The sequence below is a fragment of the Ctenopharyngodon idella genome, chromosome 3 (assembly GCF_019924925.1).
Source record: "Ctenopharyngodon idella isolate HZGC_01 chromosome 3, HZGC01, whole genome shotgun sequence".
Classification (NCBI taxonomy): domain Eukaryota; kingdom Metazoa; phylum Chordata; class Actinopteri; order Cypriniformes; family Xenocyprididae; genus Ctenopharyngodon; species Ctenopharyngodon idella.
The window spans coordinates 14,596,822-14,624,600 of NC_067222.1; the positions used below are offsets into that span (position 1 = coordinate 14,596,822).

The following is a 27,779-nucleotide window of genomic DNA, read 5'->3' on the forward strand; positions in this document are numbered from 1 at the left end:
ATAAAAATCCAACAAACCCAGGAAGTTATCAACCAATTGCTTTAACTTCAAACATGTAAAATAATGGAAAAGATTATAGTTCATAGATTATCTTATGAGCTAGAAAAGAAGGGTAAATTATGTAAATATCAGTGTGGATTCAGACGTAAAAGATCAAAAATGGACGCGTTAATTAAGGTCAGTAATGAAATAGAGAAGGCAATTAAAATGAAATAAATTATGGCAGTAGAATATTTTGATATAGAAAAAGCATATGACAGTATGGAGAGAAGTATTGTTAATTAAAGCATCAAGGATAGGAATAGATGGTAAAATGTATAATTGGCTATCTCAGTTTTTATTTGAACGAACATTATAGAACAAGTAGCATGTCAGTCATCAGTTTTTAAAGCAGAAAATGGTATTCCACAAGGGAGTGTTATAAGCCCAATTCTTTTTAACATTATGATTAATGGTATTTTTGACAATTTAGGGTATGGTGTGGGATGTGCTTTATATGCTGATGATGGGGCTATTTGGAAGAGAAGTCGAAATGTACCTCAAGTGATTTCAAGCATGCAAATAGCTATTAAAAAGGTGGAAAAATGGAGTATAGAATGGAGTTTTAAAATGTCAACAAGTAGGGTAAACGTACTGTTGTGGCAAACAATTCAACAGACTCTACTTCATAAGAGACAAACTCATTCAATTGTCTTTAAAGGTTTTATTTCTTGCAAGAAAGATCGAACAGTCATACAGGCTCACAAGAAGCTGCAGAGTGTAAGACAGATTACAGTTTTTCAGTCCCTCTTATACCCTCTCCAAGGTTGAAACTCTATTCTCTTCCCATATTAGGCACATAACCAGGAAAAACCTCTGCCACCTGTCACGTGACAATCATAACCCTCTTTCACTGCAAAACCCCAAAAGTAGCTGTTCTACATGACTGAAAAGCTGTACACACACTTGTAAAAGAAGACTTGTAATCATCAGCATATAAGGACAATTAATGTCCTTAATCTTAACCAATTGATGTGTTTGTTACAAGAAAATCAGACCATTGCACACTGAGATATGGGTATCCATGTGTTCACACTGTCTGGCAGCAATTTTGAAAGCTGTCTGAAAACTTTCACCAAAAGAGGAGCCCCTTAAATGTGCATTTTTAATGTGGTTAAGCCTTTTTTTGGTGTAGTTACTTACTGCAAAATTAAGAGATTAATGTTTAGACTTTTGCATATTATAACCTGGAACCTGCATGTGGAAAATGAATAAAATAAATTTGGATGTGGAAATACTTTACAGGCATTACTGGTTTGTACTTTTAAATCCATAATATTATACATTTACAGTTTATTGATGGTCTGTGGTTTTACACTGCTGCAATTTTTAAAGACTTAATATTATTGTAAGGTGAGCTTAAAGGGTGCACTATCATGAAAATCACACTGCTTCAGAGTGACATCAATAAGAAAAAGTAAAATTTCATAGATATTGTCAATAATAGCTGTTCATATTTAAATATGTATAAACTTAACACATGACATTGATTATTTATTTATCAAAATCTTGTCCTTTAAATTTAATGTAATATTTATTAATTAAAAATTGTTGCTGCTCCAATTAAGCTCAGTGTGCTCCCTTTAAGCTCATCCACATTAAACGTCTATGTAAATACTTCATAAACAGACTTTAAATATTAACTGATGGTTGTCACTTTAAGTTAATCTTTATAAAATGATTAATAACTTATTTTCACAGCCTTAAAGGGATAGTTCACCCAAAAATGAAAATCACCCTATGATTTACTCACCCTCAAGCTATCCTAGGTGTATATGACTTTCTTCTTTCAGACGAATACAATCGGAGTTGTATTAACAGTTTTGGTATTAAATAATGTCCTGGCTCTTCCTAGCTTTATAATGACAGTAAATAGAGGATGAAATTTTGAAGCCCAAAAAAGTGAAACCATCCATAATAAAAGATATCCACACGCCTCGGGGGTTAATAAAGGCCTTCTGAAGCGAAGCATTTGTGTAAGAAAAATATCCATATTTAAAACTTTAAAAACTAAAATAACTAGCTTCCGACAGACGGCTGTACACATCGATTTACGGTGAAAGAGTGAACTCTGAGTTGACGCATGACATAATGACGAATGCAGAGGATAGAGCAAAGCAAAACACCGGTCACGAATTAGAATATATAACTGATCAAATTGAATGCCTTGTTGCTTGATTTAAGTGTTGTTGTTTTTTTTGTGATTAACTCTGTACCTTCAAATAAAAAAAAATTTCAATTCTTTAAAAAGGTTGTTTAAAATAAACAAGAATTTTTAATAAAACATGTTGTGAGCTTAATGGCAACAGGGGTGTGCTTAAAGGGTACCCATTAAGCACAACCAGACTTTTTGCATTTAATGATGTACATCTTAATTATAATGCTTTTGTCATTTAAAATAAAATGAAATATTATTGTGTGAGAGATTAATATTTTATTTTAACATTACTTCTTGTACTGAAATCAATATCCTGTGCACTAAAAATGTCTCAATATAGATTTTGGGTGAGCTTAATAGGTACGTTTACCCTAAGTCATGTTATATGTTATTCAGTAAGAAAAAAGAAGTTTCTAAAGATATTGAACTATTATTGTATGGAAAATCACTAGAACAAGTAAAGGTTTTTAAGTACCTTGGAATTTGGTTTAGATGGGAGATATACCTGGAAGAAACATGTTGAGGAAATGGATAAAAAATGCAGGAGGATTTGAAATGTGATAAGGGCAATAGCTGGAAAAGAATGGGGAGCTGAAAGAGAATTAAAGGGTTAGTTCACCCAAAAATGAAAATAATGTAATTTATTACTCACCCTCATGTCGTTCCACACCCGTAAGATCTTCGTTAATCTTCGGAACACAAATTAAGATATTTTTGTTGAAATCCGATGGCTCAGTGAGGCCTTCATAGCCAGCAATGACATTTCCTCTCTCAAGATCCATTAATGTACTAAAAACATATTTAAATCAGTTCATGTGAGTACAGTGGTTCAATATTAATATTATAAAGCGACAAGAATATTTTTGGTGCGCCAAAAAAAACAAAATAACGACTTATATAGTGATGGCCGATTTCAAAACACTGCTTCAGGAAGATTCGGAGCGTTACGAATCAGCGTGTCGAATCAGCGGTTCGGATCGCATGTCAAACCGCCAAACTGCTGAAATCACATGACTTTGGCGCTCTGAACCGCTGATTTGACACGCTGATTCATCAGTCAACATCAGTCAATGTGCTATTAGTAGAGGCGAATGAAATGCCATTGAGTTTAAGGAGAGCTAAATTGTCTTTGGTATACCCGTCATCATTAAAGAGTTATACTGGAACACATACAGCTAAAGAGGTTTTAAATAATTGCTGGGAATACTCCAATAACAAAGAGAGAGGATGTGGATGGAATATAAAACAGTTAGCAGAGAAATATCAGACTGCAAATATAGAATATAGTGTGTCACCTGTGTGGGGAGAGGTCCCAACATGGATAATTCCTGATATTAAAATTGATTTAGAGATATTAGATAAGAAATGAGATTGGGAGGAAATGGTTAAGATTAAATATAATGTAAATAAGTATATACAGGAAAGATTTTATGCAAGTATGCACATTTATACTGATGGATCCAAAGACCCCAAGGGCTTACAGGAGTAGGAATATATATTCCAGATTTTAAAATATCCATAACTAAAAGATTAACATCTAAATTGTCAATATATGCTGTTGAAATGATTGCTATTATAATAGAACTAACATGGGTAGAGGAAGTAAATCCAGACAGAGTAGTGATATGCTCTGACTCTGCTTCAGTTTTAACATCACTATCAACACATCGTTCTTCTAGAGAAGATCTTATGTGTGAAATATTTACATTGTTATGGTGTTTTCAAAGAAAAGGAGTGGTAGTTGGATTCTGCTGGGTGCCAGTACATGTAGGAATAGCTGGTAATGAATCTGCTGATGAATTAGCAAAAAATGCTGTAAAAAGGGAAGTAATAGATTTTAATGTTCCTAATGTTTAATGTTAAAGGTGAAGTTAAAACTATTATTAAGGAAATTATTATTGAAGAATGGCAGGAAACATGGAATACTGATAATAAGGGAAGGCATTTATATAATTTAAAAAAAAAAAATGTAAATACTAAAAGAAATATAAGTGGAAGAAATAGGAAAGAAGACGTAATAATTACTAGGATGAGACTCGGACACACGGGATTGAATGCTTCATTGTTTATAACTGGAATACATGAAACTGGTCTGTGTGAGAATTGTGGGGAGAAAAACAGTGGAGCATGTAATACATGATTGTAAAAGGAATGATGAAGAAAGAAAGGAATTAATATCATTTTTAAACAAAAAAGTTAAGGTAAATAAGGATTTGGAATATTTATTAGGATATGATTTTAATAGAGATAGAGTTGGATACAGGATATTAATAAAATATATATTTACTACTGGGTTAAGTGAAAGGATTTAAATAGCCTACAGAACGCGGATGCTCTATTCTATTCTGGATCTTAGGAGACCATGGAATTAGTCTGGAGAAGCTGAACACGCAGCGCCAGGTGGGTCCTGGCCTGTGAAGAAGAGAATAGGATACAGCATCAATAAATTATGTAAGTATGAATATTTGTTTAGCTATGTATGTATATGTGAAAAATTAGAAAAGAGCAAAAACAAGGAAGAAATTGATTAAAAATAAACCATGACTGCATAACAGCAAAAGTAGGTGGCGATATGCACACAGGATGCAACACGCCAAAAAACAGAAGAAGAAGAAGAAAGTGAACCGTTATAAGCTGTGTCTCAATTCAGGGGCCGCGCACTTCGAAGTGCATGAAAGGGGTGGGGCTTTGGAGTGGAGGGTTGCCAGGTCTGTGCAACAAAACCATCCCAAAAGTAGCGTAATCACAGCACAAGTGTAAAAGTATCCCAATCCCAGACGTGGCAACAATGAGCTGAGCGTCGTTACATGGCTAGCAGCTGTGTGACAGACAGTTGACAGTTGACGTTTGTGTGTGCATTTTAAAGTTTTATGACTTTCTATTGGGTTTTGACATGCTTCACTGCCGGCGACGACGGGACACTGGACCATATGAACAGGTAAAATATGTATGTTTGTATGTAGTTTATTTTGAAATCTTGCAGTTTAATTTCAATTGATTAAAATACTGTGATTCCTTACAGTTATTTTTTTTTTGTTTGTTTGTTTATTTATTTATTTTCCCCTTATCATAGATTGTTATTATGTGACTTGAACTCTGGTTGTCATGAGTTACTCAAAATGTGGGTTTTGCCAAACTGGTATACACCCATGTGATGGGCACCGGGAATGCCCCTCCTGTTTGGGTATGCAGCATTTATTAGACGATATTGAAAACCCTTGTGCGGCTGCAATGGAGCTATCTTTGCAGGAAAGAGTGCAGAGAGCCAGACATTCAATTGGTGGTAGCAAAGAAGTGATTCCTAGCACTTCCCCTCATAAACGCAAGAGGCCTGATGATTTCACTAAGTCCTCATATCCTGACATACCTCAGGATAAACGTGAGAGGGCCACGGCAGTCCAAGAGCCCAAAGGTGACACTCAATTACAAATTTTGGCAGCATTACGTGACTTGAAACACGTAATTCTCCAGTAAACACACAACCATCTGTACTCCCCGTTGCACCTTCTCCTGGAGATGAGTTAACATCAAATCAAGAAAGGAGGGATGATTCTATGGATGCCGTATCACTACATGCAAATAATTCTCTCTATGGTAGTGAGGAGAATGCTGAAGAAAATGAGGAAGAGGAATCTAGATCTGATGTTTCAGAAGGGAATCCACATTCTGACATTCTTTCAAGCATTTTAAGTGTAGCAAGGAACCTGGGCTTTGATACTCAGGAAGATGCTACAGCTCCAGCCCCCATGCAAGGTGTATGGGCGAGCATTTCCCGTACACAGCCTCCTGCGTCTATTCTTGTGGCTGATGATTATTCACAGATGCTAAGGAAAGCCTGGAATAATCCAAAAGCTGCACCCCAGTTTAACGCAGGTTGTAGGCAGTTTGTTAAAATAAATTAGCCCTCTGAGAGTGGTATGGGGAACATGCCTTCAGTGGACTGAGAGATCGCAGCTTTAACCACTTTGGGACCTGATAAGGTTATGGACAACCTTTGTTGTCCTGGTAAAGAGTGTCAGAAGACTGATGGGTTAATGAGCCAAGCATATAATGCAGATAACCGGGCAGCCCGATCAGGAAATGCTTTGGCAATAGTTTTGGCTGCTTTGAGGAAAGTTGTCAGTACAGAGGAGCGTGATGTCATGAATTTGATTGACACAGCACTCATCACACACTCACAGCTTACCAGAGATATTGGAGCATCTATGTCTTCAGCAATTTTAGCTCGAAGACAGATCTGGTTAGCTCAAACATCTTTGCCTGAGACTATTCGGAAGGAACTGACCAATATGCCAGTGGTTCCAGGATATTTCACAATGATTCCCAGTCTTTACTGGATACTGCTGAGCAGGCAAGACGCAGAAGAGAATCAGTTCAGCAAACTTTTGGTGGACCTACCAGATATGGCCATAGAGCTGCTCATTCCTTTCAGCCCCCACACTTTCCTCGTTCAGAACCTTGGGGGTATGACAGAAGACGAACTAGGGGTTACCAATCCCCTGATTGAGGCACCAGACAGTTTTACCATACTCCCCAAACTGACCAGCCTCACACTCCAGTCAGGGGAGGATCTCTTAAAAGGCATACTACCAGGGGTTTTAAACCCCAGGGAGGCCATGCATAGCGGTCTCGGAGTCACTGGAGAATGCTCCCAACTATGCCTGGACAGTTGGGAGAAAGTAACATCAGATCCTTGGGTTCTAGATACCATCAAGACAGGATACAGGATACAGTTCCGGCGACGCCCTCCTACTTTTCCGGGGTTCATGTGACCATGGTCAAAGACCCAGTCCAGGCACAAATTTTGGCCAACGAGATCACGGTCTTATTACAGAAAAAAGCGATTGTACAGATAAACGCCAACGAACGGCTAACTGGTTTCTATTCTATTCGAAGAAGTGTACAGGTAAGCCTGTGTCTAAGCAACTTTTGTCTCATTGGATTGTGGATACAATTTCACAAGCATATTCGAACCAGAATCTACCCATTCCTGGTGATCTGGTTGCTCACTCTACCAGGAGCATGGCTACTTCCTGGGCAGCACTCAACCAGTATGGTTAACCACTTCATCCTTCCCTAAACATAAGTGTACTGTTTGTATTTACCTACAGTATGTCTGTATACTATATCAGAGCTCGACAATAAGGACTGCCCGATGGCCCGGGGTCAATGTGAACGACGCTCGGGACAGTAGACGGAACGGTCACTTGCCCGATCGGGCCAGTGCTGTAGGGTGTGCGTTATCGTCTATGATATCGTAATTGTTGATTTAACGATCTGACATTATAGAGTATGTCCCTCACTTTACAAAAACCAAACAAAAACACTGAGTGCACGCTTACACTACGTGACGTGGTCTAGTAGATTAGACTAGTGCGCGTGCATATTTAGAGTGCACGATTTCACTGAGTGATTTAGTCTATTAAAATTCATTTAGAATGCTCCCAGAATTCAAAATAAAGGGCAAAAATGCCCCTGTATGTCTTTTATATTTATATAATTTAATATAGTTAACCAATATTACACGAAGAGTGCCATTTTATCCAAATATAAGCATGATTACAAAAGTGATAATGATTTTATACAGCGTACAGTTTAATAAACAAGCAGTTTATATTAATTGACTTACATTTTAGACACCAAATCGCTTGTTTTGCTCTATTTCGCCAACGAAATAGAAAACAAAGTCCACTTTTGCATCTCTGAGCAACTTCCTGAATGAATCAGCTGTTTGAATGAATCGGTTGAATCTCAATGATTCGCTTATTAACAGGGACTTGCTGCCACCTACTGGCGGGTTTAATTTCACATTTAAAGTTTCTTTTCATTTTATAAATAATTTCAAATAACAGTATTTAACGTTTTATATTCAACAATTCAAAACATTATTTATGCATCTGTAACTGCTCTTGACTGATTAATTTGAATAAAGTTTAACCTATAGTTCTATAGTTATACATTAGATTACAATTTCTGTACCTGAAACAGGTTTATGCCTACAAAAAACATTGTTTCACAAAGCACTGTTTATTTCATTTGTTTATTCTGTTGAATTTATTTGTTACTTAAAAATGTTACTTTTGTTTGTTTTGGTTGACTAATAATTCTCGCTGCATACTTAATGTGGACATTGTATTCTTATTTGTTTTACAAGAGTGTTTACATTTTTTACCACACATGCCTTTATTTTGAAGTCTGGAAAAGGAAGTGCAGCGGCACCCTGTGTGTTCATTGGCGCACTTTTTACGTGAAACATCATTTTGATTTAATGTTACCAGAGAAAGGATGAACTTTTGGGTACACACTGTACAAATGTTTGTTTAAAAAGGTTTCTTTCTACATCTTAGCTCCTGGCTGAAGGGCACAAGGTACCGTTTTAATTTTATGTTGTGTGGTAAACTTTGAAGGACTTTGAAGTGTTTATTTTATTGATCTCTTTCATTTGCTAATGTTGTTAGGCACAGTGTAGTATTGCCTCGTCAGTGTTTCTCTTGATTTGCACTCCAAATAGATTGTTTACAGTAAATCAGCACTTTATTTGGTCATTTTATTTAATTAATGTTTTTCTCTCTAAATTGAGATCGTCAGTTTTACCAAAATTAATTCATTGTTAACTCAGGTGTTTCATATAAGGTAGTTAACATCGCACTCTAAAGGGAGATTGTTGTAATTAAAACAATTCATAAAATCATATAGGTTATTACATTAGCCTGTATACTAAAATGTGATTTGTTTCCACATTATTTATGGTGTAAGCCAATTAATTGCAAATGTGTATTCATTTATAGGTTTATGGATATTTGTATACAATTAGCAGGCAGATGTCTAATATTGTTTGTTTGTTTGTTTTTATTCAGCTCTTACGGTGTTTTTTGGAAATTAAATTCTTTACAAACATCAGTTCCTGAGAGTAAATTGCATCTGTTCAGCCGGGAATGCTACATTGGCTGTGCGGCATTTGGATGCACCAATCGGTCCAAGAAAGGGATCCGGATGTATGGTTTCCCAAAAGATGCTGACAGGAGAAAGAAATGGTTAGCCCAAGTCAGCAGAAGCAACCTGACCATCACGAAAGATTACAACAACAGAAAACTGTGCGCAGTAAGTTATGTTTGTAATGCACATTTGGACATTTCACCTGTGGATCAAGGTTCAGTGTGTCATATGTACAAGACTGCAATGAAATTGTGATTTGACAATTATGATGTAATGTCTGGAAAATGTGTGGAAAATAACCTCATAAGCAACTCTGCAGGCACATTTTGAGGGAGAGCAATTCTCAAGAACAAAAAAGGCCATCTGATATTGAAAACCGACGTTGTTCCAACCATATTCGTGCATCGCCCTGAGCCCAAGAGGCGGAAGGGTCCTGCCGTGAGAAGTACCACAGAACCTCCAGTTCATGCAGTGGCCAGTGACCACACGTATTGTCCTAAAATGAACTCCGGTATGAATAATGTGAAGTCAAACTTTAAATAATATTTCTTACTACAATGACTAGCCTATACACTCTCCATGTAACACTAACAATGCCATATCATCATTTCAGACATTGGGGGAGGAAGTGAGGGAAGTGAGGAAAGTGAGAGAAGGGAAAGTGAGAGAAGAGAGGATAAGGAAGAACACTGTGAGCAAATTGAGAGGGACATACTAGGTGCCAGTGAGCCAGGTGCCAGAGTGCAGGGGTCAAGTGAACCAGGAGTCAGTGTGAAAGACTTGAGGGAGGAGTTGGAAAGACAAAAAGATAAGACAAGGAGTGTAGAGGGAGCTCTAAAACGACAGAAAAAAATTAATTCTGTCCTACGGGAAAAAAATGTAGTCACGGAAAAGAAATTTGCCACAATTTTTTTTCTAAAGATCAGATAAAAGCGATCTGTATGAAGAGTAAGAGGGGCATGAGATGGGGAAACACTACAGTCAAAAAGGCCATAAAACTGCATTTTGCCACCGGCTCAACAGGCTACAGACTGCTTCAAGACATGGAGATTCCTCTCCCTGATATCAGAACACTGCAGCATATAGGCTATACTTTATGCCAGACGTTCTACATCTTAAGAACTTGAAGAGTGCCCTGGTCCGTGGACAGATGTTCACAATTCCTCCGGATACGGTAGAGAAGGAGAAACTCTTCTTCAGTTAAGTTTCCGTTGGTCCACTGAAAGATCTGGTGGATTTTCAAGAGGGGATGACACTGAAAATTGCTCCAAATCTATCAAGTAAAACCCTTCAACCCAGTCAATTTGAGAAGATGAAGGTGGGCCCTGCAATGAATATCTTTAGCAAGGCAACCAGTGCAGGCCTGAAATACATGGTGGAGCAGGAACAAAGACCACACTCTTACCAGACCACAGCATGGTTTCTGGAGCAGGTGGACCACTGGTTTGACATCATGTCCTCTCGCCACCCAGTAATGGCACTCAGCACACACAAGATCGAGGAGTACCAAAAGGCCATAAAGTTCCTTCAGGACACCATCCAACTCTTCCGTGGGCTGAAGATTGGACGAACGAGTAGCTGGAAGCCTGTGCAAACAGGAATTGTGATGGCAACATCTTCAATTAAAAAATCCAACTTGCAAAATGTTGGCTTAGTTTAAAATTGTAAGTCAAGTGGACAAATTTTTGAGCACAGTATTGAGTTTACTTATAAAAGCTATTTAACTGCATGTTGAATGCTACTTTGTCCACTGAATATAAACAATTAAGTTGAGAAAACTTAATATTTTGATTTCTAAGTTCGACCGCTTAACTTTTCTGTTATTGCGCATGCGCGGTCTGTCGTCCCGGTAACGCGCGGGGTTTCCCCTCTCCAATCACGCTGATGAAGGTAATGGATTTCAGCGTCTGTTCGAGGTGAGTTTTTAACGTTATTATTGAAATTAAGCTAAATAAACTGCACACCTAGATTATAAAGTGCAATGATATGTTCATAAAAGAGTAAACTCGTTTTATAGCACGTGGTTATATTTTCAAAAGAGCTCAATTGTCGAGTTAGCGATCTTCACAGTTTAGCTGCTAACATCTGAAGGCTAATGTTAACAAATAGTGTATCAATTAAAAAAATAAAATGTATAGAAGTAGATTTTGTGTTGTAGACGGTGTTAATTTTTTTCTTTAATGTTCGTCATCTTTGATTTTACTGTAGGCCTAACGTTACATGTGCAGTAAACACGGCCAAGTAAGGATGTGTGAGTGGACCGCTCTACTCCTTTTTCCTATTAAGTGAAATTTAGTAACTAGTTAACCTTTTATTGTTTGTATTAACTAACATTAGTTAATGTATTAAATAACATGAACAACGAGCAAAACATTTGTTACAGTATATATTAATCTTTGTAACGTTAGTTAATAAAAATCCACCTGTCCGTTCATATTACTTCAGTGCATTGACTAATGTTAACAAATACAACACTTTAATTTAATAATGTATTAAGAAATGTTGAAATTAACATTAAGATTAATAAATGCTGTAGAAGTATTGTTCATTCTTTGTTAATGTTAACTAAAGTAGTGAACTAATGTTAACTAATAAAACAGTCTAAAGTGTTACCATCATTTATTAATATTTTATGTTGTTTTAAACATTTAATGTTAATTTTGTAGAAATGTAACATTGCACCTCTCAAATTATTTCTTTTTTTTTTTTCCTTTTCATAGGTTTGGAATGCAGTGTAAGCTTTGCAAATTTGCCCACAGTATACTAGCAGAGAGGTCCTCTTGAAACATTACAGGTTTCACCACTATCAAGGGTGATCCTGGAAGCAGCCTTGCTTGTTACTGACTGCATCTGCACTTTCAAAACCGTAGGTGACTTAAAATCTCATTTGATAAGAGCACACAAACAGAGTGCTGCAGTTAAAGAGCACTTTAATTTTTCATATGAGTTATGTGATTTTAAAGATTTTTTTCAGCCATCTCAGTTTTTATTTTAAAACCATATTAGAAATCATTTGAAGAAATATGACACAGTCAAATGTCCTTTTTGTTTTTCTGTCTTTCAGACCTCAGATATCCTTGCTCAAAGAAAGGCAACAGCTCTCAAAGGGCTCTCTGTGTTAATGAGGGAAAAGTCAGAAAACGTCCTGAAGACCTGCCTGGTAAGAAAATGTGTTATTATCAGCATACACTATCCAAAACAACTGTTCTATCAGACAAGAGGCAGGGAAAAGAGTAGAAAGCAGAAGACAAAGTAAAGGTAAAAAATAGTTTATTTAATAATTGTTAACACTACATTGTTAACAATTGTTAACAAAAGTTAATGTATTAACTAATATTAACTAACCATGAGCAATACTTTTGTTACTGTATTTGTTATTCTTTGTTAATGTTAGTTAAAGGGATAGTTCACCCCAAAATGAAAATTTTGTCATTAATTACTCACCATTGTGTCGTTCCAAACTTGTAAGACTTCCATTCATCTTCAGAACACAAATGAAGATCTTTCTGATGCAATCAGAGATTTCTGTCCCTCAATTGACTGCCTTTGCTACAACCACTTTGACGCTTCAAAAGGTTCATAAAGAGATTGTAAAACTAATTCATATGAATCGAGCGGTTTAGTCCAAATTTTCTGAAAAGACTTGATCGCTTTTTATGATGAATAGTTTTAATTTAGGCTTTACTTACATGTAAACATTGATCCGCGAACATAATCTCAACCGAACATAAATAACGGACTAGAATTAACCTCTTGCAGAAGCTCAAACGTGCTGTGTAACCAATGAGGTTTATTATTGTGTGTCACGCAGCACGTTTGAGCTTCTGCAAGAGGTTTGTTCTTGTGCGTTATTTACGTTCGGTTGAAAATCTAAGATTTCATCAAAAATATCTTAATTTGTGTTTGAAGATGAACAAAGGTCTTACGAGTTTGGAACAACATGAGGGTTAGTAATTAATGACAGAAATTTCCTTTTGGGGGGAACTAACCCTTTAATAAAAAACAACTGTTCAACGTTTGTTACTTCAGTTCATTAACTGTCATCAAATCCAACTTTTGGTTTTAATAATGTATCAGTAAATATTGATATTAACATTAACAAAGATTAATAAATGCTGAGGAAGTGCAGTTCATTATTAGTTCATGTTAATTAATGTAGTTTACTAATTTTAACTAATGAAATCTTGTTGTAAAGTGTTACCGAATAATCTTAGTTTAGCTTTTCTCAGTGATCAGTCTGATCTTATCTGATAGCACAAATTCACCAAGTGTTATACCAAGGCAAAGACAATGGAAAATTACTGCTTCACAACACTGTCCTGACTGTCCATTACAATGCATTTAAAATTAAGATTAGATTTTCATTACAATGCATTTGCATTACGTTTAAACAATATAAAAGTGTTAGATCAGCACAGCTGTGTATTCTGCTGCCAACAAGTGGCACAGCTAATCACATCAATGCTGATATTTGTCTAACAGTACAGTTGCAAGTGTGGCACTGTTTGGGGTTGGGACATACAGGCAGTTTTATCGTTTTTTTTTTTTTTTTTTAGTACTATGACTAAATTGGGTCAAGCTTCAAAACTTGTCTACCTTTACTTTCCAAATGATGTTATGTGTAGGAAGAGTAGGAAGATGTTAAACACTGTGGTCTAGCAGAATTCAATCGAAAATGACTTTTGACCATGTTTTTATTCTGCTTATTACTTCAGGACACGGAGCCAGAAGACAGTTACACAAAGAGGATGAAGATGGGGATCTTAAGCATCAAAGATGATGTTTCCAGCATCCATTCCAACCCAAATGTAAGGTGCTTCTGTTCTAGATGAGCTAGTTGTGCTGGAGATCTTCCCACTTCTTTTAATTACCTCTCTGGCTTGATTTATTGCCTGAACTTGAACTATCCTAAAGAGCTTAAATAAACATTTGAAACCACTAATTAGTAGTTCCTGTTGTTTCAATAACAGTTGTTCCTTAACAGTACATGTCCCAAAAAAAAAAAAAAGCTTTGAGTTGTAATGTAAGGCCCAGTGTTGTTTTAGCAGTTGTAATTCTTGATTTTTTTTTTTTTTTTTTTTGAGTTCAGCCAAAAATGAAAATTCTGTCATTAATTTCTCACCCTCATGTCTTTCTCAGAGGGTCAGTAAGGCCTCTGTTGCCAGCAATGTTACTGCACCTCTCAAGATCCATAAAGGTACTGAAAACATATTTAAAACAAGTCATGTGACTACAGTGGTTCAACTTTGTTATAAAGCTTCAAATACTTTTTGTGCACCAAAAAAAATAAAAAAATAACGACTTGTCAACCATATGTAGTGATGGGTGATATCAAAACACTTCTTTGGAGCTTTATGAATCGAATCAGTGGTTCACATGATTTCAGCAGTTTAATAGTTTGATACTCAATCCAAATTACTAATTCAAAACAAAAGATTTGTAAAGCTCTGAAGCTTCATGAAGCAGTGTTTTGAAATCTTGAGATGCAGTAACATTGCTGGCAAAGCAGGCCTCACCAAGCCATCGGATTTCATCAAAAATATCTTAATTTGTGTTCCGAAAATGAACGACATGAGGGTGAGTAATAAATTACATTATTTTATTTTTTTTGGCCTTAAAAGTCTTGTTTATTGCTCTTTATAGCACTTTAAGAACAATTGTTTTACTCCAGCACTTCAAAAGAAGTGTGTGTTGCTGTATTATGCCAGCACTTTGAAAAGCATTACGAGATAAGAGGATTTTTTTTTTTTTTTTTTTTTTTTTTTTTTTTTTTTGCCTTTAAGTTTTGTTTTTTTTGTAATTCATCTTGATCTTGTAGAACTTCATGCTGACAGAAAATATGCCGTTTTGCAAGCATCAATAAATATGTTCTATAATGTTGAGTATTGTGTTGTATTTGTGTTGTTTTTACTGTATAGTATGTACTCCATGCATTTGGATTCCCAGTGGGAGGTCTATACAAGTTTCTGTGGGATAATTGGAGAAAGTTGAGTTAACTTTAAAAATTAAGGCAACCAGCTGCAAAGCTTTTTTGAGTTTACTGAACTTCAGGATCTCTGTAGTTGTGCTTACTCATTTCCTTGAGTTGGACTGGTTGTTAGGTGAACTTACTGAGACAGGTTTAATTAACTTAATCAAATAAGTTTAGTGAACTTTAAAAAATTATTTGGCACAACTTTGACCACTGAAGTTGAGTAAACTCAAAAATGCTTTGCAGCTGGTTGCCTTATTTTTTTTTTTAAGTTAACTCAACTTTTTATTTTTTACAGTGAGCAAGACTGCTGGCACAGGGACACATGTTTGTGTTGACCAGCCGGTTTACCCAAGACTGTCTTGAAAACCTGTTCAGCTGCATAAGACAGAGGAATCCAGTCCCAACTCCAGTAGAGTTTCAACAGGCACTGAAATCAATATCAGTTGGGCAGTTTCTTGAAACTGGATGGATGACAACAGCCTTTTGGCCGACTTCCTGGACACAAACTTGCATCACAAAAATAAACTGTACAGAAATTAGGCTGTTTCATTGACAAAGTGCCATTTAAATAATATTTATATCGACACATTTTAATGTACCCATTTTATGCACTGTATTCTGTTCTTGAGAAAACTGGGGGGGGGGAAGCGGCCTTTGAAGTGCGATTCACCGCGTCGCGAGGAGGGCTGACGTAATTCGAGAGCGACTTCAAGTGCACCCTCTCCGTTTTATGAGGGGTGATTTCTATAAAATTTGATGATTGCTTAGCAAACTGAGAGGAGAACTAACGTGTATACGCTCGCCAGCCGTCTGGCCAAAATCCCATAGTATTCAGGCGTCAGACGTAAGATATGAGACGTTAGACGTCACGGTCACGTGTTGGAGTTGCGTTCAAAGACACTGGAGACACTGTTCAAATTCAAACCAGCAGTATAGGCGGAAGAATGGCGTCATTCAGGTAAGACCATGGTGACGGTCATCGTTCGGTCTCATAGATACATAGTTATGGACATAACTTACGTTCCTGTGAAAAACTGTTCCAGTGGGTGGAGTATACGTGAATATTCATGATATTTCCCCTGTTGTGGGCGTGGCCTCGAGACAACGCGCAGACGAATGTAACTGAAAATATTAGTGCTCAAATCGAACTCGTTTAATGGATTATTTCGAAACGGTAATGAAGATTCAATGTTAAGCATTAACTGCAACAGTACATATTTTCAAAACTATGAATATATTGTGTAATATGATAAATCGTCTGTGCTGTTTGCCTGATTGATTACAGATATTCGGATTTAGGTAAGGAGAGCAAACAATGAGCGAATAGCCTATTCTAATCTGGGATAGTACAGTTTATCACTTGTGCCCTATTAAAATGTTTATAAGCCTGTTGTGAGTCATCCTTAATTTCTTGTTCATTTCACATATAGCCAGTGTTTCTGTTAACTACATAAGCTACGTACCTGAGGAGAATGTTTTATTAATCTTGCAGTCATAATAAACTTTGCAATTTGTACTATTATATAATACAGTGCATAAACCTTTAAAGCATTGTTCTGATGGCCCAGTCTTTCTTATATAGTCCAGCAGTTACCTCAAGAATATTATTCTATTGTTTTTCAGAAGCTTCATTTTGCTTTTGTGATGCATATCATCATCATCATGTAAATATCAGCTGTTGCAGTTAATGCTTAACATTGAATCTTCATTACCGTTTCGAAATAATCCATTAAACGAGTTCGATTTGAGCACCAATATTTTCAGTTACATTCGTCTGCGCGTTGTCTCGAGGCCACGCCCACAACAGGGGAAATATCATGAATATTCACGTATACTCCACCCACTGGAACAGTTTTTCACAGGAACTGAATATTAGGCTACACAACACCGGCATGCATCTCGCGGTGATCGGTTCTGCGCAGAATTTGCTCATCTCATGCTCTCCACCGACTGCGCTGACCAAAAGCACGATGGGAAACGACTTGCTGACGACACAGCTTATTGGTTTAAACAACCGTGATGTATTGATCTGTTTTAAAATGTTTGATTTTAAAACTCTAATATGATTTTATGTGTAAAAATAATGTGCGAATATTCCCAAACTTTCTCACACTGCGATCTCTCTATGGGTTATGTGATTGTTGTCACTTTGTCCATTACATGTCGCATTTTGTTCCTTTCATTTTGTTAATATGTTTATTATTTAGGTGAAATAAATTTTGCACATATGCTATTTATTCCTTTTATAGGATTTAATCCTGTTTTTCTCCATTCAGAAGCGCTGCAGGTGCCCCATGATGATGATGATGATGATGATGATGATGATGAATCCTCATGTTCTGTTGTTTATTCTGCTATTTGTTCATGTAGGCTAAAACTAAACCTCTAATGGACTAAGCTATATCTATATGCTGAGTTTCGGTTCATTTTTGAGAAGTTCACAAGGAAACCGAGACGGCAGAAAATTCTTTTTGTTTTCTTTATTTTACAAGCAATTTTTTGTTTTTATTGTGAATGTACAAAAATAGGCCTATTTAACCCTTCACAGATTAGAAATGTGTTACATAAATGTGACCATAAATGTCTGAGTATTTTAATTTTTGTCCGCTTTTATAAGAAAATGTAAGTGATCGCGCCGGCGCCTCACACACACACACACACAACATAATTATTATTATTGTTTTTTTTTTATGACTGAGCACTGTTCTTAATTCACTTACCCAGCAACATCACCTAAAAAAAACTATAATAAATAGCTTAATGTATTCAGTGACATGTTTGACCAAATATAGCCTAACTAAAGCATAAATATAATAATTCAATTTATTGCATTAGACAAATCGAATCCAAGCACATAAGAACAAATAAATAAGTCTACTAATAATAATTAATGCAACACATCTCAAACGAGCGTGTATAACCATGCAATATTTGTTAATTTCGTTGTGCTAACCTTAAGGTTTTTTATGCCATTGCAGCACTTTACATTATTTTTCTAAGTAAACATGCGCTTGTAAAATGTTTGACCGTCGAGCTCGTCTCTGTTGTGTTTTATTTGTTTAGCTGCTTCAAGCCAAGCGCGCACTTGCAGTGTTACCATGGCCACTTATATGCATCTTTGGGCTTGTTAATTATTTTTTATTATTTTCCATATTAAGAGGTGAAGGCCTTAGTTCAGCTGGAATGGCCCTTGTGCCGGTGTGTCCTTTAAAAGGAGAAAAGTCAGCTGTTAATGCGGTGCTTGCGCAACAGAGGTGGCCGGAGGAATGGCCAAGCTTCAATCAGGGAGACGGATTTGTAATGCTTCCTCCAACTTATGAACATTTACACCTTAAAGCTTCCTTTGGGCAAAATAGGAATAAAGCAAATATTATCATCAATGTTATCCACACGTACGTTATCCAGACGCAAAGTAAAAAAATATACTTTCTCAACTACGTCGCCGCCATCGCCGCCGCGCACTTTGAACGCAACTCCAACACGTGACCGTGACGTCTAACGTCTCATATCTTACGTCTGACGCCTGAATACTATGGGATTTTGGCCAGACGGCTGGCGAGCGTATACACGTTAGTTCTCCTCTCAGTTTGCTAAGCAATCATCAAATTTTATAGAAATCACCCCTCATAAAACGGAGAGGGTGCACTTGAAGTCGCTCTCGAATTACGTCAGCCCTCCTCGCGACGCGGTGAATCGCACTTCAAAGGCCGCTTCCCCCCCCCCAGTTTTCTCAAGAACAGAATACAGTGCATAAAATGGGTACATTAAAATGTGTCGATATAAATATTATTTAAATGGCACTTTGTCAATGAAACAGCCTAATTTCTGTACAGTTTATTTTTGTGATGCAAGTTAAAAATGAAATGCATAATTTATAGCCTATACATTATATTTGTAATGTAATTTATTTGTAAATGAGCCGGAGTAATTTCTGTTAACTTTTTTTTTTTTTTTTTACGTATGTTCACATGTGTAAATAAAAGATAATTGTTCTGCTCATTGTTTATTTCTGGTTTTATATTCGCACATTCGGACTTCCGCGTTTAAGAACGTTCTAATAATGTTCAATAAAGTTAATGTTTGCAAATTCTGAACAGCGACACGATATTTACAACCAACGATTGTAAACCTACAACATTTTTCACAATCGATCAAAATGGGCAAGTATTATTTTAATGGCATTGTTACGTCCCATGTTATTATTTGTTTTGGGATTGGTATTTTGTTATTTTTTTTCTTCCCTTTTTTTTTTTTCTTTGTCTTTACTTTCGTTTCAGCAGGGTGATGCGGGTACCTGAGTGGTCAAATCTTTTGCCAATCACCGTGACGCGTGGTGACCACAACGCGCGGCGTCACCAATGAGGGCGCCGTAGTTTGATTAAAGAGCGCACCTGTGTGGGAAGCGGGAGTTCTCTGGCACGCCACATATTCTTTGTTGTTTGGTGGTTGACTCGTGTGCTTGTTTTGCCCTGTACCATTTTTGTGTTAATCTTTGTTAGTTAAGTCTGTGTTCTTCATCCAGTTTGTTACTATTCAAAAAAATTTAATAAACATCAACGAAATTATTCTGTCATTGAAAAGGAAACATTGGCGTTGTTGCTCGCTTTGCAGTTTTTCGAAGTGTATTTGGGTTCTTCAAGTGCACCTATAGTTGTTTACACTGACCATAATCCTCTGGTTTTCCTTACAAGAATGTATAATAAGAATCAACGTCTTATGCGATGGTCATTAGTAGTTCAGGGATATAACCTTGATATTAAGCATAAAAAGGGTTCAGAGAACGTGCTAGCTGATGCTCTGTCTAGAGTGTAGCCTGGTAAATCTGTTTGAGATAAACATGACATGTTTATTTTTATGGGGTGGAGTGTTACGTCCCATGTTATTATTTGTTTTGGGATTGGTATTTTGTTTTTGTTTTCTTCCCTTTTCTTTTTTTCTTTGTCTTTACTTTCGTTTCAGCAGGGTAATGCGGGTACCTGAGTGGTCAAGCCTTTTGCCAATCATCCGTGACGCGTGGTGACGACAACGCGCGGCGTCACCAATGAGGGCGCCGTAGTTTGATTAAAGAGCGCACCTGTGGGGGAAGCGGGAGCTCTCTGGCACGCCACATATTCTTTGTTGTTTGGTGGTTGACTCGCGTGCTTGTTTTACCCTGTACCATTTTTTTGTGTTAATCTTTGTTAGTTAAGTCTGTCTTCTTCGATAAGTCAGTGTTAATGGCCATTCGATCTTTTCTCTCTGGTGTTTCTCGCCATTTCTGTTATCTGGTTGATAAAAAGACATTACTAAACGGGGAAAGAGATAAAGAACAGGTAAGATATCACGTGATATACATGTGCCACACTGAGCTATCAATTTTTGTATAGAACACTAGTTTAGTGAGACGTGCCACTTTTTGTATTTTTGGTTTTAGTAAGGGTAGTGTATTTAGGGCGTCTTGGACGCTGAAGATTTTTCTTTTTGTTCAATGTAGGGTTTTTTTGTGAATATTGATGGTTGAGTTAGATTAGAAGTTTTGTTTTCTGCTTAGTAAGATTGGTTATATTTTGTTTCTTTCTTTGCTTTGGCACGGTCTCGTTCTTTTCTCTTTTCCCCGTTCTTTTATGTGAATTATTTTTGGCTTTGTTAACGAATGTATATAATTTGTAAATTTATGTAAATAATTATATTTTGGGTTAATTGGTATTGGTTTCACTATAATAAACAGATACGTTGCTGACTTAGTGGTGTGTAATTATTTTCCAGTACACGTTCAATGTTTTAATGTTGCACCCTTGTTTTCCCTAGACAATTTAAAAAGGGGTTTGTAACAGGCATACTTACTTGCGAACGTCCACTGAATGTCCAATGTAATGTACAAAGTTATTGTAGCCTATGCGGAAGTCCGAATGTGCGAATATAAAACCAAATTTACCCAAGTGGCCGTAACCACCATAGACATTGAGGGGGACAAAATACAGCTTAAATACAGAGTAAATGTATAAATATGAATGTATATATTTTCATAGTTAACGTTTCATTTAACATAAAAAACAAACAAGGTTAACGAATAGTTGCTAACGATATAAAACTAACATTACATAGTTTAACCATACATATTTTGGTCCAGTGTCCCGTCGTCGCCGGCAGTGAAGCATGTCAAAACTCAATAGAAAGTCATAAAACTTTAAAATGCACACACAAACATCAACTGTCAGCTGTCTGTCACACAGCTGCTAGCCATGTAACGACGCTCGGCTCATTGTTGCCACGTCTGGGATTGGGATACTTTTACACTTGTGCTGTGATTACGCTACTTTTGGGATGGTTTTGTTGCGCAGACCTGGCAACCCTCCACTCCAAAGCCCCACCCCTTTCATGCACTCCGAAGTGCGCAGCCCCCGAATTGGGACACAGCTATAACCTCCGCCATTACAGGTTTCTGCGCTTCTCTACAGTCTTTCAGATTTGGAAACGTTAAAGTTCTTCTTCTTTAGTAGCAGATAAACTATAATGAAAATGTATTAATCAGCTCCAGTCGGTATTAAGATCTCTCTGTAGGTATTTAGCGGGTTTTGTTCACACTCATCGCTGTCGGTCGGGAGGGTGTGGTTCAGAAACAACATGGAGCATTAATGATATTCATCGAAATCAGATTTTGCTGGAATCTTCGACAGTATGAAGAGCGCTTTCAAATTCGTTCAGTTTTTTCTACTAATGTGCGGTAAGTTCATGATTTCTGTTTATCTTTACCACTTTCGGTTTCACTCTGACACCGGAAACAGTAGAGGCTGGGGTGGACAACATGGACCTGGAAAACCAGAGTCCTGCAGAGTTTTGCTTCAAATTAAATCTCAACAAGCTAATCTAGGTTTTAATGCTTACTGGGGAGCTACGGGCAGAGGAGTTTTTATTTTTTATTTTTTTAACACTGTTGGAGATATGACATGTGTGCAATAGTACGCAAGTGCCGTGTCAAGTCCCAGTTTCACCAGCAAAGTGCATGTAGCAGGGATTTTTTTTAAATAAATGGACAGAGAGAGTATAGAAATAGAAACATAAAAGTAACTGCTAATATTACTAGATCAAGGTCAAGTAGGCTAGTATAAAGCAGTTTAGATAAAGATGAGATGATGGGCAGGAAGGGAAGTAAATACAGCTGCCACTGGGTAATCGCTACTTTAAATGATCTTTTGACCAAAAATTCAGACTTGATTAGACGCCTAACATTTGCTTAGTTTTTGCACCGTGTATTTCAAATAAGCAGTCATCTGCTTTATTTTTTGTAGCAAGCGAAAATGTTTCAAAGACTCTATCACAGGCTGAACTAACAAATTCAAACCCACTTCAGAGATCAGGGAAAATAAATAAATACATAGAGCGAGGTAAAGTTAGTTTTGGGTTTTCTATCGGTCTTTGTCAGACACGTGGGTTTATTACGTGTGATAGGGGTGTGCCCGAATACTAAATCCGTATTCGGAAAGGCACGGGGGAAAAAAACAACGTAGTCTACGGAGCCCCGAAAGGGACATGGTTAGTCGTTTGCTAGCAGGAGCCTGTTACTTTGTAATAAACAGATTTCACTTACCACGTGAAGAGAGTAAGGAGAGATGGCTGATAGGACAATGGTGAATGGTTTGCAGTTCCTGAGCGTCACTGACAAATATCTAAAATTGTAAAATGTGTAATAAGTAGTTGACGCTCCCTAGTATAGTCACAGACTGCGGTCAAGTCAGCCGCACTTTTTTTTTGTTTGTGCGTCTAGTCGTGTACTTACGGTATGGGTGCTGGAAACGGTCAAAATGGATTTAAAGACGGCGTTTCCTTGCATTTATCCCTAAAAGGGCAAAACCATAAAGAGACATTAGAAAGGTTATTTATTGCCATTTTCAAGTTTTTATTAAAAAAAACATGACGTTTATTTTCTGTTTTAATGTTTGTATATAAGCTATACATGAATTATTATACATAATTTATTGATAATGTTAATATTAATGTGAATTTTTAGACACCATTTATTTTATTATACATTTTTATTTTGTATTGTAATGTGTTTTATATATATATATATATATATAAAACATTAAAATCAACATGATTTTTTATCCATTGTTTATTCATATTAAATAATGTATTCTTCAATTTTTTTTTTTTTTTTCCAATTTGTATTTTTGGTTTTATATATATATATATATATATATATATAAGGAGAAAATTTAAGGCAAACTCACCTCCAATATGAAAGTGTATTCTAACTCTTGCACCATTTTTATGATTTCAAACAATCATAAAAATCTTCCCTTTATAGGTTAGCTAATTCTTTCAATTGATGTTTGTTCAGAGTGACCCTGACTATTATTGTCTTCATTTTCAAGTCAATTTACTGTACAGTTTGGGAGAAAATTAAAGGGAAACTCACCTCCAGTGTGAAAGTGCATTCTAACTCTTGCACCATGTCCCATTTTCCAACACTGTACTCATTGTCTTATCATTTTACTGTACAGTTTGGGAGAAAATTAAAGGCAAACTTACCTCCAAACATCAAAGTGCATTCTAGCACTTAGATCATGTCCCAATTTCAATTACTCATAAAAATCTTTCCATTTATAGGTTAGCTAATTCCTAGCTAATTCCCTTTTATGAAAAAACACTCATACAAATCTCCCATTATTGGTTTGCTATTCTGTCAATTGATATTTGTTAAGGGTCACCCTGACTATTACTGTATTCATTTTCAAGTCATTTTACTGTATAGTTTTGGAGAAAATTAAAGGCAAACTCACCTCCAAACATCAAAGTGCATTCTAGCACTTACATCATGTCCTATTTTCCAACACTAAAAATCTTTCCTTTATAGGTTTGCTCATTCTGTCAACTGATGTTTCTTCATGGTCACCCTGACTATTACTGTACTCATTGTCGTATAATTTTACTGTACAGTTTGGGAGAAAATTAAAGGCGAAATCACCCCAAATATCAAAGTGCAATCTAGTATTTATATCTTATCCCATCAGATGGTTGATGTGCCAATTCATCAAGGGAGTCGCCCATGAGCTGAAGGCTATTCTGCAGTCACACAGGGCCCCGAACCCATCTTGGAGATGTCTTTCGTCCTGGAAACAGAGCCCAGCATTAGCCCGTTCTGATAAAAATGGGACGATTTCCAGGGGACCAAGGACACAGCGGTGGCTAACTCTAAGAAGGTGCAGCCCTGTGTGCCACTCACGAGGTGGAACACGGCCTTTCAACCAGTGCTGTAGTGGTTGCATATGGCCTAGCAGCTTCTGAAATCTATTGAGGGGAAGAATAAGACCGCCCCCAGGAAGGAAACGGGTTGACTGGGGAGCAGTCTTGCCAAAGTTGACTCTGAACCCTAAATCATTCCGATGATTGTGAAGCAGGGATCTGTGAGCTCCTGTCTCGACTGGGCTAAAAGCATCAAATCGTCAAGGTAGTTGATTATGTGGATTCCTATCTGTCGCAGAGAAGAGAGGGCCGCATCTACACGCTTCGTAAAATTATGCGGAGCTAGAGAGAGTCCGAATGGAATAAGCCACTCCCTCAAAGGCAAATCTCAAGAATGGCCTGTGGTGGGGGGCTTTCTAGATATGAAAGTCAGTCTTTCAGATTGACTGATATAAATTAATCGCAATCGGGGAATGTGTGCGAAGATTTGTTTCATAGTTGGCTGTCTCATGAGGATGCGGTTCAGACGTCACATATCAAGAATGGGGCTGAGACCGCCATCATTTTTGGGAATGAGGAAGTAACAGCTGTAAAAGCCTGACTCGCTGCATTCTGAGGGAACTCTCTCCTCAGCGCCTTTTTCTAGCAGAGACTGCACTTTGGCTTGGAGGACATGAGAACTGTTGCCTGAGACTGAGGAGTAAATCATGCCCAAGAAGCGTGGTGGTCTGCGAGTGAAATGGAGCTAGTAGACTCGTTCTATTGTTTCCAATATCCAGCTCGACAGCCTGGGGATGGCCTGCCATGCCTGGAGTTGAGTGGCGAATTATTGAAGTGCTACTGGCTGTGTCTCGCACTGTAGCAAGAGAGAGGCACCTATTACAACATTGAGAGGAGGGGAATGCTATCTTCGTGAGAATGCAAAAATTTTGCTTGATGTGTTGCAGGCTGCATCTCACGCTGGAGCGGGAGAGCAGCATCTGTTATAGCAATGAGAGGAGGAGGAATGTTCTTTTCAATGACATTCGTCTTTCTGATGAACACAATCAGAGTTATATTAAAGGGTTAGTTCACCCAAAAATCAAATTTCTTTCATGTCAAATTATGATATTTATGTGAAATCCATGTGGTTTTTTTTTATCCTCCATTGAAAGCAACAAAATTGCCACAGTCAAGGTCCAGAGAAGTAGTAAAAGCATTGATAAAATAGTCAACATGACCACACTGTCACATGTCTGCTGTGTTGTGTTTCTTAGTTTGACCTAATTTCTGTCAGTCTGTTGTTTATATAATTAGTTTCCATCTGTGTTCATTTACTCCTTCATTAGTTCCTTTGTTTGACTTCGCCACCAGCCCCACTCCACTGCCAAAGGCCAGCCAACCACCACCAGTGAACGATTTGACGGAGATGTTGTTTGAGCCCACCGCAGACAGTGGAGACCGGCCACCCATGAGAGATGAGCCTGTACCAATGATAAGGACGGAATGTTTCATCGGCTCGGAGCCCGGACCACTGACAGAGTCTGACCAGGTGCGCAAGCTGGCAACACCATTCATCACTGAGTTAGTGATTGTGGAGTTTAAGGGCTGGGAGAAAATCCCCACCCACAACACCACCGCTGTGGAAATGTGTATGTCGAACTCTGGCAAATATTTTGAACTGAAGGATTTGTTGAAGTGAACTTGATAGACTTTTTCGGAGAGGTGATTCTCCCCTGTATTTCCAGCAGGGCGCTATTCTGCCTCCCACCTGCGACTCCACCTTGGGGCCTCTTCCTGGCTGGTCTCTGGTGTACTATCTGGCTATATCTCCAGAGTCACCTGCATCTCCAGTGTCCCTTGTATTTCCTGAATTCCTGCCCAGCCTCCCTCTCCCACTTCCTCATTCAGCCGGTTCCTCAGGCCCACCATCGCTGCTGTCCTTCAGCCCTTCTACATCCTCCAGGCCACCAGCTCCATCTCGCACAGAGAATCCCCTGTCTCCACCTCCAGCCTCTGCGCCCCCTGCTCCACCTTGGCCCGTCGTCACTTCGGCTCTACAATTGGCCATACGGCTTCTCTGGGCTCCCTCTTCCCTCCGGCTCCACCTTGGTCAAGTGTTGACCTGCCTACACCTACGGCTCCATCTGGCTCCACCTTCCCCCCAGCTCCTCCTCCATTCTCGGTCCCACTGGCTCAGCCTCTGTCCTCAGGATTCCCGGCTCCACCTCGGTCACCAGGACCATCAACTGCACGTGGGCTCATCAGCTCCATCTGGGTCTCCATCTTTGTTGGTCGTCCTCAGGGTGTTGTCTGCCACCAAGTCGACTCCACCATGACTCCTCCCACCTGCGACCCCCCTCCCTGGGGCCTCGTAAAGGCTGGCCTCTGGTGTACCATCTGGCTCCTCCTGCTCCTGGCTTCCCCTTGTCTCCTCCCACCCTCCACTCTCCCATGGACTTATTTTCTAAACTTTATTTCATTTTGCCCCTCAGTTCTTCCCCTTCCTCCAGAGCCCCGCCCTCCTGCCTCAGTTGGACTCTATATGGCGTGAGGCCACGCCTTCCCGGGAGCAAACTGTCACATGTCTGATGTGTTGTGTTTCTTAGTTTGACCTAGTTTCTGTCTGTCAGTCTGTTAATTACATAATTAGTTTCCAACTGTGTTCATTCACTCCCTCATTAGTTCCTTTGTTTGGTCAGTGTATTTATATCCTCAGTTCTGGCTTAGTCTTGGTCTGTTCTCATTAATGTTTACCTGTGTTTTAGTGAGTTACCTGCCTGTTTGTCATTAAATACTATTATTCATATTCTCCTTCGTCCTCGTGCCTATCACTACACACCATTATCTAACATACAGAGGTTCAACCTTAATGTTATGAATCGATGAGAATACTTTTTGTGCGCAAAAACAAAACAAGAAATAACTTTATTCAACAAATTCATCTCTCCCCTGTCATTCTGCTACGTGAGATTCTGGTCACGAAAGCAGCACAAGGCATGCATGTGATGCTGATGCAGGAGCCAGCCCATAATGAGCTGGCGTTTGGACGTAAATATGGAAATGCAGCACTGTGCCAACTGTGTAACAGACTTAACAGGAAGATGAAAAATTGTTGAATAAAGTCATTATTTTTGTTTTGTTTTTGCGCTCAAAAAGTATTCTCGTCGCTTCATAACATTAAGGTTGAACCATTGTAGTCATGTTGATGAAATTAACAATGTTTTTACTAGTTTTCTGATAATTGAATGTGGTAGTTCCAGGGGATAAAGCAGTTCATTTGTGTAAGAAAAATATTCATACAAACCCGATTCCAAAAAAGTTGGGACACTGTACAAATTGTGAATAAAAAAGGAATGCAATAATTTACAAATCTCATAAACTTATATTTTATTCACAGTAGAATATAGATAATATATCAAATGTTGAAAGTGAGACATTTTGAAATGTCATACCAAATATTGGCTCATTTTGGATTTCATGAGAGCTACACATTCCAAAAAAGTTGAGACAGGTAGCAATAAGAGG

The 27,779-nt window shown here is 37.8% G+C and overlaps 3 protein-coding genes and 2 long non-coding RNA genes across 27 annotated transcripts in view; 3 read left to right on the forward strand and 2 right to left on the reverse strand.

Annotated features, from left to right (window-relative positions):
- LOC127508049 (uncharacterized) overlaps window positions 1-27,779 on the forward strand; it is a 422,397-nt gene that overhangs the window by 132,953 nt on the left and 261,665 nt on the right. The gene's annotated exons all lie outside the window — the stretch shown is intronic.
- LOC127508054 (60 kDa lysophospholipase-like) overlaps window positions 1-27,779 on the reverse strand; it is a 213,023-nt gene that overhangs the window by 72,876 nt on the left and 112,368 nt on the right. The gene's annotated exons all lie outside the window — the stretch shown is intronic.
- LOC127508059 (SLAM family member 5-like) overlaps window positions 1-27,779 on the reverse strand; it is a 242,511-nt gene that overhangs the window by 44,135 nt on the left and 170,597 nt on the right. The gene's annotated exons all lie outside the window — the stretch shown is intronic.
- Window positions 8,433-16,793, forward strand: LOC127508077 (uncharacterized). 5 transcript variants are annotated; one of them, XR_007928680.1, is made up of 7 exons: window positions 8,433-8,565; window positions 9,055-11,049; window positions 11,342-11,384; window positions 11,854-11,999; window positions 12,198-12,391; window positions 13,849-13,941; window positions 15,403-16,793. It is a non-coding gene; the product is annotated as an uncharacterized LOC127508077 (long non-coding RNA). The 5 variants fall into 5 exon arrangements; XR_007928679.1 differs by lacking the exon at window positions 15,403-16,793 and having other exon boundaries at window positions 11,854-12,003; window positions 13,849-15,390; XR_007928681.1 differs by lacking the exon at window positions 15,403-16,793 and having other exon boundaries at window positions 11,854-12,003; window positions 12,198-12,293; window positions 13,849-15,390.
- Window positions 16,941-27,624, forward strand: LOC127508076 (uncharacterized). Of its 3 annotated transcripts, XR_007928675.1 has the most exons (3): window positions 21,157-21,810; window positions 24,101-25,336; window positions 25,601-27,624. It is a non-coding gene; the product is annotated as an uncharacterized LOC127508076 (long non-coding RNA). The 3 variants fall into 3 exon arrangements; XR_007928674.1 differs by lacking the exon at window positions 24,101-25,336 and having other exon boundaries at window positions 16,941-21,810; XR_007928676.1 differs by lacking the exon at window positions 24,101-25,336 and having other exon boundaries at window positions 16,941-21,810; window positions 25,626-27,624.